The following is a 12,470-nucleotide window of genomic DNA, read 5'->3' on the forward strand; positions in this document are numbered from 1 at the left end:
GACATTGCAGGATATGCTTTTAAAACAGCTTGTATGTGGAAGAAATAAGAAACAGTGATTTATTGACACTGGAAGTGAAAATTTGTGCTCATTCTTTTTTCGTGCATTCAAGTATGATTTGAAGTTGATATTTATCTAGCTACTTTTTAAATTCTCATTTTTATTTGGAGAAGTTTGTTAATTTTTCTCCGCTATTTAACCTATTTTGTTAACTTCAGTGAACTGAACTGTTGTTTTCTTTGGGATGTGGAGATTGGTGAAAAGAACTCTGTGCAAGTGTTGGTTAAATGTCTTTCTTTTCGCAAGGATACTTTGAAGAGCATCAGAGACAAACTTCCTGTAAGCTGTGGATTCTGTTGGAAGAGCGGTGGGGAAATTCTTTGCCTGTGTGTGTAGTTTTGGCCTGCAGGGGGCAGCCAAATGCAGCGAAGCTAAAAGAGCTGGCATACACCGCCCTGTTTTCATGCTACCTGAGTAACCCTAGTTCAGGAAAATGCAGCAAAAGCCAAAGTAAGCACTCCTACCCCATCTGTCACTGCGTGGAAGAGAGCTGAGGCAGCCATATTTAATCAACACTGAAGTCTCCCCCTGGGTGATGTTCGTGCCCTTCTGTAATATTTTATTCTAAGTCATTTCCCAGACAGCATTATTGATTCGTGTCATTATTCTCCCCCAAGCTCCGGGAGCTTGTGCAATGTGATACCAACTGCAGATCTCGTCGTGAACATAACCTCAGAACTGAAAGGTAAGGTGACTGCTGGCCACATTCAGTCTTACCCAGATGGCTATTACCCAGTGTACGGTAGGTATTTTAAACTCTTAAAATCTGACATCCGTTGGTTTTAATGCATTAGCAAGAATAAAAAATTAAAAAATAAAATAAAAAAGAAGAAAAGAAAGAAGGAAAGAAAGAAAAAAGAAGAAAGAAAGAACGAGAGAGAAAGTGGAGTTTGGCACTTGTTTCTTCTTTCTGCTTTTTTACTTTATGACTAGTAGATTTACGCTCACGCTGAGAAGATACTGTACTTTAGGTATTTTGTGTGGGTGGTTTGGATGAGGAACTCCCCTCCCCTGGAAGAGTCATTAAAAATAATAATACATTTGATATTTATCTTGACTAGAGTTCTGAAATTCTTTCCTTTCCCTTCTCTCAGAGGTAAAGGAGAACAATAAACATTTTCTTTCTTTTCTTTTTTTTAATGACAGAGAGTGAATTGTAAGAGGAATGGATGAGTGAGGGAAAGAAGAAAGGAAGAGAGAGGAAGTCGGAAAGGAAGGAAGTAAAGAAAGAAGGAAGGAAGGGGAGGAGGCCAGCAAGTTTCATTATTCCCAGAGGTCTTCTTACTCTTAGGAAATGACCCATTAATCTGTTTTCTCAAAGCCATTTCAATTTTGGGTCCATAAACATCCTTAAAAGTGTGCATAGTTATTTACCTTGTAGACACGGTATTTCAAGGAGTAACAAATGCTCTCCGCATCATCCCTCATCCAGACCCTCACACACATGCCCTTGCATCAAGTTCTGCAAAATACAACCTAGATATTTGCAATTTCAAACCAAGTTTCTGTTTTGTCTTGGGCCCCGTGGAGTAATGAAAGTTGAATTGCCCACTCTTTCCTCCTCCTCCTCCAGCAAAGGTTTTCTAATTATTGTATCAAAGTCCACCCCAGTAGTACTAATCCTATGTTGTAGGCACTTCAGGAATCTTTTCGTCTTGTTCAGTTTGCATTTACAATTGGAATTGATGATTGCACAGTAATCATTACCAATCCAGAGTTCTGCTTGTCACTTTCCAAAACCTAAAGCTATTGTGGTAATAATTTGCCTGAATATCATGAGAGATGATAATCAAGATGATAATCACCATAATACTACTTATTCTTGAACTTCTTCTCTGCTTCAGGCCCTGGATTGGGCCACTCATATCCAGCCCTCCCTGAAGCTCTAAGGAGTAGGTATTCCATACTTTTCATATGTGCTTAAACTGTAGCTCAGAGAGATTAAATAATTATTATTGTTTTAACTACACCACTCAAGTTACTTCAAGGGAGATAACTATTTTCTAACGAATAATCTTCTAATAAAGCTTAGATAATTCTAAGAAAAATATTAATGCAAAACACTTGCCTCAGTAGGTATGAAGCATAATAATTAAGAGTCACTCATTACAGGATTGTACTATAATTATACTTATCACAGGACTAATAGGACTGAAAAGAAAATCTAATAATAATCCCAAGTCCAGCTAGGAACTAATTTTACCGAAATGTTCATTGTGCCAGATATCTGGCTGAGTGTGTGGCGCACTTTGTATCACTTTATCCTTGTGTGGTTTTAGGAGGCATTATTGTCTCCACACTTTAGACAAGGAAGCTGAGGCCTAGATCGATTTAGGAACTTGTCCAAAGTTACAGTTAGTCAGTGTGAACATTAAGTCTTTCTAATTCTAGCACTAAACTGCTTTGCTGCTATGTCCATAGTCTTTCTAATCTCTCCTGGTGTTTAGTACATGATAAAAGTAGCATTTTGGATCAGCCAGTGGAAAAGCAATATATTAGTCAAAAATTGGTGCTGGTCTGACTCTCCAAATTGAGGGAAAAGAAATTAAGTATTTACTTTAATCATACCAAAATAAATTCTAGATGGATCAAATATATAAATATAAAAAATGACTCCATAAACATCCTTTAAAAAGTTAGGATGAATATTTTTCTGTTCTTGGGAAGGCCATTCTATGTGTGACAAGAAAACCAGGAATCATAAAGTAAAAAGGTGGTAACTCTGACTACAAAATATTTCAAACATTTGACAGCAAAAGGTATTTTATGCAGTTTAAAAGGCAAATCGCATACTGGAGAAATATTCATAACATATATACTAGACAAAATATTAATGATTTTGATGTATAAAGAACTCCTTAAGTCAATGAAAACAATCGACATTTCATAGTAAAGTGGGTGAAGTTTATAAATAGGTACTTACAAGAAGAGAAATACAAAGAGGGAGCCTGGGTGGCTGAGTCGGTTAAGGGTCTGCCTTTGGCTCAGGTCATGATCTCAGGGTGCTGGGATTGAGTTCCACAGTCAGCCCCCCTGCTGGCAGGGAAACTGCTTCTCCCTCTCCTCCCTGTTTGTGCTCTCTTTCTCGAATAAATAAACGAAATCTTAAAAAAAGAAATACAAAGTGTCAAAAAATACCAATCAGAGAAAAGCAAATTAAAACAGGAATGAGATAGTATTTTTCACCTACCTGCTTGGAAAACCATTTAACAATGGTTTAGAAAAATGAGTATCTATGAGATTAAAATTGCCAATAGGATTACTGATTCAAAAATAAAAACATACACTATTTGTCCTAATAATTCTACTTCAAAAATATTAAGTAGTGAAAATAATTGGACAGTTAAATAAAAATACATGCAGAAGATATTTAGAATGCTGAGGTAGATTTATCGCCACATTACTTATTACAGAGCAAAACTGGAGATAATATAAATGTCTATCATGAAGGCATTTCTGTTAGACATTACAGTATATGGATACAATGGCATAGTGTGAGCCATTAGAAGTAATGCTACAAAGCTATATTTATGATCACGGAAATGTGTTCATGTCATTTAACTTAAAAAATGCAAGCTACAAATCAGCTATGAAAAGTCATATGTGAATACTATTTTCTAGAGAGAAGACTAATGGCTATTAGTGGTTTTTAAAAAATGCTTATCATATTAAAGATTTTGTTTGTTTCACAGTGTCCAATGTTTACTACCAGGAAAGCAGCAAAGCTATTTTCCTTTTAGGAAGCTACTGGAAGAATATACGTGGGTTGGAACTGAATAAAGCTGAAATGGAAAGAAGGCAGATTCTGGGACTTTCTTCTTAGGCTTTCTAGGAGTTTTACAGCCTCATTGGAGGATCTATTCTCCTGCTGGGCAACCACGCTGTTCCTTTTTTTTTTTTTTTTTCTTTCTTTCTTTCTTTCTTTTTTTTCTTTCAGTGCTAACATGTTCAGCTCTGCCATTACTTTGGCTGGTTTATGGCTTTGGCTCGTCATGATTCTTGCTGTTCTGGTGCCATTTCAGCATTTATGTTAAAGTTGGCAGTAAGGCTCTGTGGGTATTTCTCACTTAAAATCACAGAGAAAGGGAGTTTGATTGATCAAGCTGTCTTTTCTTTTCTTTTTTCTTTTTTTTTTTTTTTTTTTTTTAAAGTTTTTTTTTTTTTTTTTTTCAAGAAAGATTACAAGTAGGCAGAGAGGCAGGCAGAGAGAGAGAGAGGGAGGAGGAAGCAGGCTCCCTGCTGAGCAGAGAGCCGGATGCGGGGCTCGATCCCAGGACCCTGAGATCATGACCTGAGCCGAAAGCAGCGGCTTAACCCACTGAGCCACCCAGGCGTCCCTGTCTTTTCTTTTCTTAAGTCTAGGCCACATCAGATATCACTGGCTATCCTTGGGTTATCCTTGGGGCAGGGGCTCTCTTAATATATTTACTGGGTTGATTAGAGTATCTCATGATACCCAGGCCACTAAGATCAGACACTCACATAGCAGATGGAAGCCAGGCCATTTCCTTACAAGGGCATTTTGGTGGGCAGGCAAGGATTATCGACTTGGCAATCGAAGCTCTCGTATAGAGACTATCCAGCTTACTTCCTATGCCTATGCATTTAATAGTTTAAAGAGTGGTGGGGAAAAAGTCCATCAGAATTCCACTATGTAATTGGAGAACCTTGAAGATCCAGAAAGAAGACTCTGGATCTAAAACTATATCTATCTATCTATCTATCTATCTATCTATCTATCTATAACTATATAGTTCTGGATCTAGAACTATATTTTGTAGGGAAATCTGTGTTTCTAGTTAAGAAAATTTTCTTCTTGAAATAATCGAATAACTTTAGCAAATTTGACGTCCGGGTAAAAAGTACCCAAACCATCAGGGAAATACAAATCAAAACCACAATGAGATATCCCCTCACACCAGTCAGAATGGCTAAAATCAACAAGTCAGGAAATGACAGATGCTGGCGAGGATGCGGAGAAAGGGGAACCCTCCTACACTGTTGGTGGGAATGCAAGCTGTGCAGCCACTCTGGAAAACAGCATGGAGGTTCCTCAAAATGTTGAAAATAGAACTGCCCTATGACCCAGCAATTGCACTACTGGGTATTTACCCTAAAGATACAAACGTAGTGATCCAAAGGGGCACGTGCACCTGAATGTTTATAGCAGCAATGTCCACAATAGCCAAACTATGGAAAGAACCTAGATGTCCATCAACAGATGAATGGATCAAGAAGATGTGGTATATATACACAATGGAACACTATGCAGCCATCAAAAGAAATGAAATCTTGCCATTTGCGACAACATGGATGGAACTAGAGAGTATCATGCTTAGCAAAATAAGTCAAGCAGAGAAAGACAACTATCATATGATCTCCCTGATATGAGGAAGTGGTGATGCAACATGGGGGCTTAAGTGGGTAGGAGAAGAATCAATGAAACAAGATGGGATTGGGAGGAAGACAAACCATAAGTGACTCTTAATCTCACAAAACAAACTGAGGGTTGCTGGGGGGAGGGGGTTTGGGAGAAGGGGGGGTGGGGTTATGGACATTGAGGAGGGTATGTGCTTTGGTGAGTGCTGTGAAGTGTGTAAACCTGGCGATTCACAGACCTGTACCCCTGGGGATAAAAATACATGTTTATAAAAAAATAAAAAATTAATTTAAAAAAGAAAGGAAAAAAAAAAGTACCCAAACCACTGGGCACTCTAGTACATTTTTTTTTTTTTTGCTTTTTATTTTTATCTTTAAGAACCATTAAGAAATTCTTCACAGCATGTGTAATGTGATAAATTTTTGCTTCAAGAAATGTAATGTGTAAATCTTTACAAAATTAAAACTCAAAGAAGTTAGAAATAGCATTTAAAATGACAATTTAATCATTTAGCCCAAATTTCTTGATAAAAATTTATAGTAATATTAGTATCTTTATGTTGCACAATTTAAAGTTTGAATTTCTTTCTTTTTTTTTTTTAAAGATTTTATTTATTTATTTGACCAAGAGAGATCACAAGTAGGCAGAGAGGCAGGCAGAGAGAGAGGAGGAAACAGGCTCCCTGCTGAGCAGAGAGCCCGATGCGGGACTTGATCCCAGGACCCTGAGATCATGACCTGAGCCGAAGGCAGCGACTTAACCCACTGCGCCACCCAGGTGCCCTAAAGTTTGAATTTCTTTAAAAAAAGTTTGAATTTCTTATAAATTATAAATAGCAATGATCTGCACTGAGCAATTACTATGATTTACTAAGTGTTGCTAAATGTCTTGTTACAAGTCACAAATCTTACTGATTTATAAACTGAGATAAGAAATTTAAGTAATGACTTTGTCCAAATTCATATATTTAATTATTTGTTTGAACAAAGCAAGCTCAAAGCTTGTGCAGTTATCCAGGGCGCTAATTTGCATGACCAATATCAATAACACTGTGACAATTCCTTAAGCAAATAGAGTAAATATTAATACTACCTTAAGAGACCAGTGTTTTAGGCCAAATTTGAGGATTAGATTCCATAGTATTATTCACTTCCAATTACATTTATAAAAGATTTTAATGCAAGTAAACATAATACTTTTATTTTGTCATCTCATTATTTCAAAACTGTGGTTAAAATTCCCAACATGTCGTGGAGTATGCTAGCATGAGGGGTTGAGATTGAAAGATACAACCCCTAATTTGAAGGAATTTAAAGTTTAGTAGAGGGGACAGACAAATAAATAGCTTAAAGTATGTGCTTTTCTAGAAAAGTGTGCTGGATGTAATGGGAAGCCTGGACATTATTCCTTTTTTCATTCTTGTTGGGAGTCATCCATATTAATATTCTCATGAACAGTCGAGTATTTCAATATCCTGGTTTTGAGTGTCTTCTCAGGGTAAAGCCAATACGTCTTTGGAGCTAATAGATAGTCTACACATACACACACAAGCCCTTAGGCATAATTTCTACTGATATGAAACATGACTTTAAATTCTTGCCAAACAATACTTCTGTGGTGTTTTCTGCTTGATGAGAACTGTTGTATTGAGTTCTGACAGCAATAAAGGTGTTTCATCAGTCCATCTCATGAAGTGGTGGTACCCATCTAATGCAACCAACCAAACACTTTATAAAGTTTAATATTTTCATTTCATTTCCAAACACTCACTAAATACAGAAGATATATATATATATTTTTAACACACCTTGTTGATTTTCTATGTAGGGTAAAAAGTATATGCCTTATTCAAGTAATTGGTATTCAATCACCTACACTCATCTTGTTTAAAATTTCCTCTTTCCTACTTTTTAATATCAACTTATAATCATTTTGTAGTGCCCTGGGTCATCTTGTTTTGTAGATAAAAATCACTTAATACAAAAAGGGGGTGGCAAAAAAGGAAAAAGTGAACTGATATATGACCTAAACATTTCCTTGATGGGCCATGCACAAGACCTAAGGAATTTTCTTGATGATCCGTTTCATTTCCTAGTTATACAACTTAGAAAAAGATAACCTTCCAAAAAAATTTCATTGAGAAAGTACTCTTCTAATATAATTGTGGGATTTCAATTTCAATTAAAGTGGGACTTTACACAGTCTGAAATTAAGAATCAGACTGGAATCTTTCAATCTTGGCTAGGTCCGTAAGCCAGCAAACTCACCCTGAGGGATAGAAAAATGGGTAGAATAAAACTCCTAAATCTTCAGAAAATGTGTTACTTCATTTTAAGACAAATATCATGTAGGAAAGGAAAGAGTTATGTCTTTCAAAGATGTAAAACACCATTTGTAGCCAGTTGTTTCAACCCAGCTAATAGAAACACGGTTAGGCTCTAGAAGATGAATAGGTGTTTTTCCAAGACAAAATGCTCGAAGGCTAAATGGTCATTACTGATATCCATGTTGTGACTCGTATAGTAGTTAAAATATTTCTGATTTGAATGCAGTTCCCTCCCTCCTCCCTCCCTTCCTTCTTTCCTTCCGGTTTTCTCTTTTCCCTCCTCCTCCTTCTTCTTTTGGCTTAACTTGAGAGTGGGTGGGTAGATGTATGTTTTCAGTTGTGCCCTATGTCTGCCCATTTTCTGCCCATATTTCATTTTCAAGCCCATCTACCAACTTGGAAGTTGGTGTCTGAATTAAAATGGTCTCAGTACTGAAGTTTCTTTTTAAAGAGTTAGAGTAGTCCTTATCATCTTTAAGTTTAACTAATTCTTATGTATGTTGATTGGAAGACCCACTAAAGTAGAATAAAAATATCTTTGACCCTCATGTTCCTCTGAAACACTTTTAAGTGAATTGAGAGAAAACGCAATAATAAATTAAACTACTAGTTTCTTTACAAGGAGTTGAAGCCCTTGGGAGGATCCTTGGTCCATTGTTCTTGGACCCATGGCTTACTCTTCTAGTACTCAGCTTTGATCTTGATTCTTGTAGGCTGTAGTTCCCAGGTTTCCATGATATCTGGCTTCTGGCTGGCTTTGATCAGTGGGAGCCTCTGGTGGGGGATTGGAGGCTGGCAAAAGAGAGAAGAGTAGGTATTTCTTAGCCTGCTCTGGGCCCCTGGTGGTATCTTAGCAATGATTCCCCTGTGGCGCTGGCTTCCACCAGACTTACTTGATCCAGCTTGCTCTTTCTTTCTTTCTTTCTTTTTTTAAATTTTTAAAAAGATTTTATTTATTTGACAGAGAGAGATCACAAGTAGGCAGAGAGGCAGGCAGAGAGAGAGAAGGGGAGGCAGGCTCCCTTCTGAGCAGAAAGCCCGATGTGGAGCTCCATCCCAGGACCCTGAGATCATGACTTGAGCCGAAGGCAGAAGCTCAACCCACTGAGCCACCCAGGCACCCCAGTTTTTTCTGAACAATAATGGTTTTTCCACTAGCGTCTTTTCCCTTTGTGTATCCAGCCCAGCATGGCAATGACTTCCTTTTTGTAACTATGCTCCTCACTATCACAAGTTTGGTTTCTTAGGTTCTCTAGCACTTGTGTAACCAATTCCCTGCATTGAAATCACTTGTAGTAATTTCTTTTTTCCTGATCAGATCTCTTTTGATTTAACTTATTTTTGTAAGTCATTGCTGAATACATTTTCCAGGAGTTGCATATTTCAGGGGGGAAAATAGGTTTGGTTATACCAACAATATTGGCTGGATATAGCAAAAGTTAGAAAATAAATCAATTTTTTTCTTCCCTACACGATACCAAACAGCCAGTTTAATGGTATTATTTTTCTTTCATAATTGAGTAATTTTTTGGATTTGTGTTGGTGTAATTTTATACCATAGTTGCTGTCTCCCCTATGGTTACTTAGAGAAAATCTACTCAAAAGCACAAAATTTGGAATTGAATGCCTCTTTGGCTGTCTACAGCTTCCTGGGGACATTTTTGGCTGCAGTCATACCATTGGACATGTTGCATACACAAATAGGTAGTGTTGACTGTCTGAAAAATTTGAAATGGTCAAACTTACTGTGAGCTTAGCTAAGAAAAAGGAGAGAGGAGGAGAAAAGAAGGGAAGAGAAAAAGAAAAAAAAAGCCGACCTGAAACCCACGGGTGTTGTGAAGCCTGGCTGTCACAAACTGCTACCAGTTCAAGCCTCAGTTTAACCTAAAGAGATTTGCAAGAGATTGGATGTGTCCCTGTGAATGAAAGAAGAGTAAACTCACCTCACTTCAACATTAAGGACTATTTGTTATCACAAAGGACAGAAGTCCTTAACTGGCACTGGTCTAGTTGTTCAGGTTTGGACGCAGGAGCTCCTGGCATCCCCACTGTTTGGGTTCCTTCCATTGTTCTCTCTGCCATCTTGGATGCCCCTGAGGTCACTGTCACACAGAGTTCTAGGCAGTGCCTCCACAAGAGTTGAGCAGAAGAGGCCTTCTCTTCTTTGAGTATCTTTTATTTTTTTAAATTAATTAATTAATTAAAAATATTTTATTTATTTATTTGCCAGAGATCACAAGTAGGCAGAGAGGCAGGCAAAGAGAGAGAGGAGAAAGCAGGCTCCCCACAGAGCAGAAAGCCCAATGTGGGGCTCGATCCCAGGACCCTGGGATCATGACCTGAGCCAAAGGCAGAGGCTTTAACCCATTGAGCCACCCAGGTACCCCACTTTGAGTCTTTTTTAAAGACCCTTTCCCAGAAGTACCCCAGGGGACTCCCTGAGTTAGGACAAATCACTCTGAAATTTGGACATATTTTAGAAGTAATTTTCATTGCTCTCTTTGCTTATAAATCTTAGGGACTAAGGACAGTATAAAAGTTTCTGATCAAAACCAGAATTTTTAGATGGCATACCAAGGAAAGCATGTCTTTCTTTTTAAACATATTTTAGGGTTGATACATATAAAATAGTTTGGAATTCTTTGCCTCTAGGAAATAGTACTAGTTACTCAGGTTTACTGGGCATTTACTGGATGCCAGGTGTGAGGGAAAACAATTGAATCTCACTGTTCTTTACAACCACTTAAGGAGGTAGTTACTAGTAAGATCCCCCCATTATATAAATGAGGAATTTGAGATATAGAGAGGTTTAATAATTTTTACACTGTTCCTTTGCTGGCAAACTTGGCAGGAAGCTGGGATTTGAACTCAAAAGTTTGAGCAGCAGAATCTCTGACTCCCAAAGCTGCAGGAATGCCAACACACATTTTATCCAGAATTACTCAAACAAAAGTCTTGGGACGTTATGGATTTTGCAGCTGTCTTGAAGCATCTCGATTATTGGAGGTTTTCTTAAAATTTTTTTTTTCTTGATTCTAGCAGTTAAAAAAGTGATGCTCTAAGGATATAGTCACTAATTTTTAATTATAATAAATTATATATCTGTGTGTATATATATATTTATTTCCCTAAATTAGCATCCATTCAAGCTGTTTGTTAGCTCAGTTCTTCTCAAACTTTACTGTGCCCCGAGAACCACTTAGGGATTCTGTTACATGCAGATTCTGAGTCAGGACTGTGGGGGGTGGGGGTCGACAAGCTCTTAGATAATGTTGATCCTGCGAGACTGAGGACTGCAGTCTGAATGGAACAGTATTCACTGGCCATGCAGGAGGGCCCAGGTGGCTCAGTCAGTTAAGGGGCTGCCTCCTGATTCCAGCTCAGGGCATGGTCTCAGGGTCCTTGGATCGAGCCCTTCATTGAGCTCCCTGCTCAGCGTGAAGTTTTCTTCAGGATTCTCTCTCCCTGTGCCCCTTCCCCTGCTTGCTTGCTTTCTCTCTCTCTAAAATAAATAAATGTTTTAAAAAGTCTTAAAAAAATAGCTGTTCTTATGGTGATGGTGGCCTGCAATGCCGCAGAGCTGGCTTTGACTGGCATACGAGAGCCTGTTGTTAAATTTTCAGGAATCTTGGGAACCGTTGTCAAGCACAGTCATTACCAACAATTAAATCATGGAAATGTACCATTGCATGAATTGTGAACAAAGGCAATAAATACTCCTATCATAACTTGGTAATTATTTTACTACAACTCTCAATTACTGATGCTCTTGGTGTTTCTTCCTGTGTGTGTTTGTGTATCACTATATGACCATATGACACTACTCATCTCTTCCCATCTCTTTGCTTGGGGATGTCATGTTGACAGCTTGAAATCGATCATCATGGGAATGCTTATACCTTGGAAACTGGAAAGTACTAAAATTAGGACTTTTCTCCTCAGAGAGCCTGTTGTTAAAATGCTGACTAGCATACAACTCTGATAAACCCGTGTTGCATTTATACTTTATGTTTACTGACTCCCCCCCCCCCCCCCCAAAAAAATCTAGTTTTCTTTCTAAACATGAAACTAGATTACGTGGAGTTACCTGCCTAATATTACAGACTGGGTAAGAGTGTGGGAGAGGGACTTTGAGTTCCAGTTGGTGAGTTGGCTAGACTATGGTTCCTGAGTGTGAATCTCTGTGTTCTCATTTGGGGAGGGGCAGGCTTCACACTCACTCTGTACCTGCCCTCTGTGTTGGTTGTTCATAAGAGAGGGGAATGCAGGAGCCCTGTTGGGCATGTCCAGGCTGTGCAAACACATAGCTTGCTAACATGAAGTGCTAACTCGTTCTCTTGTTTGGTCTCGAGCACCCCCTCGTTGTAGTCATTTGTTCTGCGTGGTCTGGGCACAGTTTCTTATTTTGCCTTTGACAGCTGAGAGCTATTCTTGGACCCCACCACATCTGTTTCAGTAACAATGGTTCTCTGGTCAGAGAAACTAATGAAAAAAGAAGTCCCGAACAAAATGTCGTCTCTCGTGTTTTCCATGTACGGGAAACAAGGTTACCGGCAAAAGAAGGAAAACCTTTGCAGCTGGTTGGAGTTGTTTACAAGACTGTGACAAGCGATGAAAGACCTGAGCTGGATTTAGAGTTTGAGGCTTCAGGAGAGGACACGAGCCAGCCAGCTCTCCTGATGTGGGGTGCTTTGAGAAGGCCGT

The 12,470-nt window shown here is 38.4% G+C and overlaps 1 long non-coding RNA gene across 1 annotated transcript in view; it reads left to right on the forward strand.

The window, feature by feature from the left end:
• Positions 1 to 564: 564 nt before the first annotated feature.
• Positions 565 to 12,470, forward strand: part of LOC132017372 (uncharacterized) — a 32,660-nt gene continuing 20,754 nt past the window's right edge. Inside the window, exon 1 of the long non-coding RNA XR_009404247.1 lies at positions 565 to 745. This is a non-coding gene — a long non-coding RNA (uncharacterized LOC132017372). The remainder of the gene's footprint in view (positions 746 to 12,470) is intronic.

Source organism: Mustela nigripes, chromosome 5 (assembly GCF_022355385.1).
Source record: "Mustela nigripes isolate SB6536 chromosome 5, MUSNIG.SB6536, whole genome shotgun sequence".
Classification (NCBI taxonomy): domain Eukaryota; kingdom Metazoa; phylum Chordata; class Mammalia; order Carnivora; family Mustelidae; genus Mustela; species Mustela nigripes.